This window comes from Psammomys obesus, unplaced genomic scaffold, assembly GCF_907164565.1.
Source record: "Psammomys obesus unplaced genomic scaffold, mPsaObe1.curated_primary_1811, whole genome shotgun sequence".
NCBI classification, from domain to species: domain Eukaryota; kingdom Metazoa; phylum Chordata; class Mammalia; order Rodentia; family Muridae; genus Psammomys; species Psammomys obesus.
The window spans coordinates 2,201,990-2,207,027 of record NW_026596962.1 but is presented as its reverse complement, the minus strand read 5'-3'; positions in this window follow the sequence as shown (position 1 = coordinate 2,207,027).

The following is a 5,038-nucleotide window of genomic DNA, read 5'->3' as shown; positions in this document are numbered from 1 at the left end:
CCAAAAATTTATTTACAATGTGTGTGTGTGTGGGGGGCGGTATGGAGAGAGACACGCAGACAAGTAGATGGAAAGAAAAGGGGAGAAGGTGGCGCGCATGTGGAGACAGCTGCAGGAGCTGGTTCAGTGCTGTGGGCTCTGGGGACCGAACTCGGGTCAGCAGTCTTGAGCGGCGGGCTTGAGCTTTGACATGGACACCACGTGGGCCTACATGTGATTTCTACTTGGGGAGCGTCACAGGCTGACTTAAAGGCCAGCCAGTGGCTGCTGTGGAACAGAGCGCGAGCGGTTAGGCTATAGTGCAAACCACACCTGGGGCCGTGGACTTGGGAAGAGCGCCGCAGGAGGCCGGCTGTGTATGGCAGGGCTTCCCATCGTAGGGTAAGGTTCCTGGGAGTGCCCAGAGAACATGCCTCAGATCCCCGTGAGATCTGCTGAGGATTGTGGCCGCCATCCGCCTTCCAGGAGGGCCCTCTCCTGTTTACAGCAGCACACAGTGAAAAGCGCCATGATAGGCATGAGCAGGTGAGGGTGTGCAGGACTGTGCCGTGGAAGTCTGGGAGATAGTCATGTACGTTTTTCTCTAGTCTTTCTTTCATGCATTCATCAATGTTTGCCTACTGCATGCCAGGCAGTTGGCAGTGCTTTGCAGTTAGCAGCTGATAGACTGCATGCATCGTGTTTAGGCGTATGATTTGGACAGACTGACAGTATGCTCCTTGGCTGGGACTCTCTTATATGTCTCTTTAAACCTGAGAAATTGTTACTTCCTGTCTTAAAAATCACTTTGGGTTGGGCATATATCTCTACGTCAAGATTGGTGCTACAGGTGAAAGCAGATGCCGTCTGCGTGCTGAGGGGTGTGGCCTCACCCGTGACTAGGTGCCTCAGCTTCCCCAAGCCCTGGGAAGTCTGTCTCAGCAGCTCCAGAGCATCTCAGGAACCACCCCAACATGCCAACCTCTTTCCTGCCAAATTTTTGCCGCTTGGGCACAGGCTGTGTAGAGTACCCCTTTGTCCCCAGTGTGCTGTGACCCTGGCCAGCTACTGTCTCTGTGGCGTTTTTCTTGCTCTGTGCCTAGCACACACTTCTGGCTCTCTCCAAGGGGTAGAAGGACACACTTGTGTGGCAGGGGCCTTGGCCTGTGTCTTTAATTGACTAAGGACAGAGACTCTGATGGCTGAGGACCTCTCTCAGGGGACCCCAGCCATGTCCACCCTGCAGTTAGAAACAAGTCCTCTTTCCTGACTGTTGTTCTTAGCATCGTGGTGCTGCCTGCGTGGTGGCTCTGTTGTGTTCCAGGAAGGCATGTTTAGGATGCAGTTTCATTAACTGTTACAATTAAACTTGTCACCTGTGGTCAAAGGGGTTTTAAAACATAAAGGGCGTGGAATCATTCGTCAGGAGTATAACCTATCAGGCTAAGATGATTTCTGTGGTAAAAATCAGGTCCAACTTTTATCTCCGATTTAGACATGCAAGCAGCTGCACCTGCATTTCTGCCCTTGTTGCTGCTGTCTTGATGTTCAGACTTCTTTGTTCTTAAGATGAGCCACACTGTCATTCTGTGGTAAATAGCAGAATGAACGAGTTGTCAATAGTCAATACATTTTGTGACACCACATTGTGTATTTTAGAAGTCCCCTTTCTTACGTGCAAATATTACCGTGCCTAATGCTTAACACGATTAAATTAATTTAAATACGTGTTTATCAGTTAAGGAAATGGCTCGCTTTAGTAATGGTGCCAGGAGAAAATGACCGCGTCCAATGTGTCTATGTTTCTTGCTTCCATCTTGGTGATTAGACCATAGAGATTTTGATTTCTGTTAGTCTTGGTGTAGGCATCAACATTTTATATAGTTACAGTAACTCAGCGTGAAGGAAAAGCAGGGCTTTTCTGAGCACATTTGCATACGCACATCTGATCTATCTGTGCCGTGTTTATGGCATTCAGGAAAACAAAATGACCTTTTAACCAAGTTTTTTGATCCTGTATTTTGTGTGTGGAGGGGAGCAGTCTGCAGAAGAAAGGGGGGGTGCAGTCGTTGATTTATACCAGGGCTTCAGCAACAGTCTGGAATCTGGATGCTTTTGAGCTGTAATTGTATCTTTGCTCAAGGCTACTGTAGTTATGCGATGTTAAATTCCACTGTCAGCCCCTTAGGTCTGGAGGAGGAGCAGTAGATACTGACCACAGAAAGGCCCAAAGTGTCCTTTGTGTTTCTTCTCTCCCATGAAGCACGGGGTTTCATAGAGCGGAGAGCCTGCTTCAGGAGGCCAGGCCACGCCGCCATGCCGTCATAGAGTTCCAGTGTCATCCTTACAGAGCGATGTTAACAATTTACCTAGCTGGTTATATGCGTAAAGTCGCTAGGTTTTGTTATGATTATTTTCCAAAAAGAACTTGAAAACAAAATGTCATCCAGTAAATATGGTGTGTGAATAGCAAATATCTGAAACGGATAGCTTACCCTTAACAGGAACAGTAAAACACACGACTCAAGCTTTCAGCTGGCTTCTATCAAAATAATTATCTTAGCAATTATCTCTGCTGTTCAGTTAACTTTCGCATTCGGATGGTGTTTCTCTGCCTTTGTGTTCATCAACCTTGTGCCTAGAGTTCTCCCAGGAGCTATTATACTGACAGATTTTTTTTCCCTTTAGTATAGAGAAAAGGAAAGAAAGGGGAAGGGGTATTTAGAAGCGATTGCACACTGGTACACAGGTAGTTAGCAAATTACCCTGAGATCAAGGTTACTGTTTGAGGTGGTCTCAGACAGGGTCTTCCAGAGGCTAATTAGAGGCCCAGCCACTTTTCCAGAGTCGACTGTCTTAGGGTGCAACCCTCTGGACATCAAGCGGAAGATGGCTACTTAAGCATACTGAAGAAAGTTTCAGTGGTAAACTTGAGCTGCATCTCTGTCGTTTTCTTTTTCCTTTAAAATAGAAGAGAAGGGAATTTCTAGTTAACAAACTGAGGTATGTCTTCAGGTATGTCTTTGTGTATGTGTGTGTGTGTGCACATACATATGTGGAGGTCAGAGGTCAACCTTGGGTGTTGCTCCTCAGGCACTGTGAAGCTGGTGTTTCTGGATTTTGCAGCTCTCTGGCTGGGACAGGCTGACTGGCCAGTGAGTCCCAGGGACCTGCCTCTCTCCACCTCTCTCTCCAGCACTGGGGTGACAAGTGCCTGCCTTTTCCACATGGACGCTGGGGCTCAAACTCAGGCCCCAGGAAAACACGTGGTTGAGCCATCGCTCCAGCTGCATCTCCTACCCTGTAACACATCTAGTCAAAGATGTACATACATAGCAAAACACCTTTGACTTCCTGCTTCTTCTGATTTCTCAGAGAAGCTCAGCATATAAAAGAAGTATTACTTAAAGATTGGTTTTCTGCTGATAGGGTAGAATTAAATACCCCACTTCCTTAGAATCACTTAATGCAGTGATTTTTACATGGAGAATGTATTTGCATCTTGGACCATATTAGTGATGTTTGGAAAGGAAACCTGAGTTGACCTTGACTTTTGAACTTTTAACTCGCGCATGCTCTTGTGTGTGTGTGTGTGTGTGTGTGTGTGTGTGTGTGTGTGTGTGTGTGAATTTTGTCTTCCACTGTCATTGCTTCTTTGAAGTTCACTTTGAGGTTGGGTCTTGTGTTTTCTCCATGTGTGTGTGGGATCCGGGCAGACACTTTGGAGATCAAGCCTGCTCCCCTCCACGGTCCCGCCTCGTCTGGGCTGTGTACTGACGTTGTTTGAAGCGAACATGAAGTGCACAGCTGTCTGACCCATGTGAGCTGCCCATTATCATAATTTTGCTGTCGTATGGCCACCGAGTTAATGTACTTACAAATGACAGAGAAAGTGTGTTACATGACCTCAGGGTTTTCAAAAATTAAATGACGTCTTAGGTCGTATTTCAAAGACTAGCTAAGGAGAATGGTTTTCTTTCCTGTATGAAGTGTCACTGTGCGTGGCAACAGGATATTGTATTTCTTTTTTATTACACAAAAATGTGAGGCTTTTAAATTCCTAGATTTCCGCATAAAATTTAATATTGGGGTAAGGAGTGATACATCAGTGGGAAAATCTGCTCTCTGCTCACAGCCCCTCACTCCAGACCAGACCTCTACAAACTGAGGACTTCGGGAGACTCTGTCATTCTTGGCTGATGATGAATTTGGTCTTTCTTCCCCACATACAGCTCATGAATTCCCACCTCAAAGGCAGTAAAGCACTTGTATTTACTGAATACACTTGCGAGGATAGCTTAACTATATATTGTTTTTTCCTTATGTGCTTTTTTGTTGCTTTTATAATGTGTATGTATGTGTGTCCACATGTGTGTGTGGGGGGGGTGTTTGGAGAAGTCAGGGGTCAGCTCCAGGTGCCATCTCGAAGGAGCTGCATCCACCTTGTCTTTGCGAGGATCACTGCGTGTCCCTTAGAGCCTGTGCTTCAGCTGCGCTGGTGGCCGGTGCCCCGGGATCTGGCGTGCTGGCCTCCGGCGGGGGTACTAGTGTCATCACTGCTGCTGTTCTTTTCTGGCGAGCTCTAGGAGAGCAAACTGGGGTCCTGGTGCTTTTGCGAACAGAAGTGTCCCCTTTGCCCTTGTTTTTAGTTTTAAAAAGTGTTGCTTTCAAAGTCTGAGCCTTTGACCTTGAGGTCCCTGGGCACCTAGAGGAAACTCCTAGTCAGCGCTAGCACTTGTCAGCACGCAGAGTCCTGTGGCTGATGGTGGGTGGTGGCACTCAGGTCACAGCCTACTTGTCACACAGGGGTCCTGGAGAGGTGACCAGCTACTGGCCATGATGCACATAAGCATGTTTCCTCTAGAGCAGGGCTTCCACACCCTCAGACTTGTCTGTTGAGATTGACCTACCCATCTGCTCCAGAATTTTCTGTGCAGCTCAAGAACCTGATGTTAAATACAAGTCTTTGGGGAAGGGGAAATCTGGGCAGTTCAGCATACTGCACTGACGCCTAGCTCTCAGATGGCATTAGACCTCTTTCTGTCCCATGAAAGCAAGC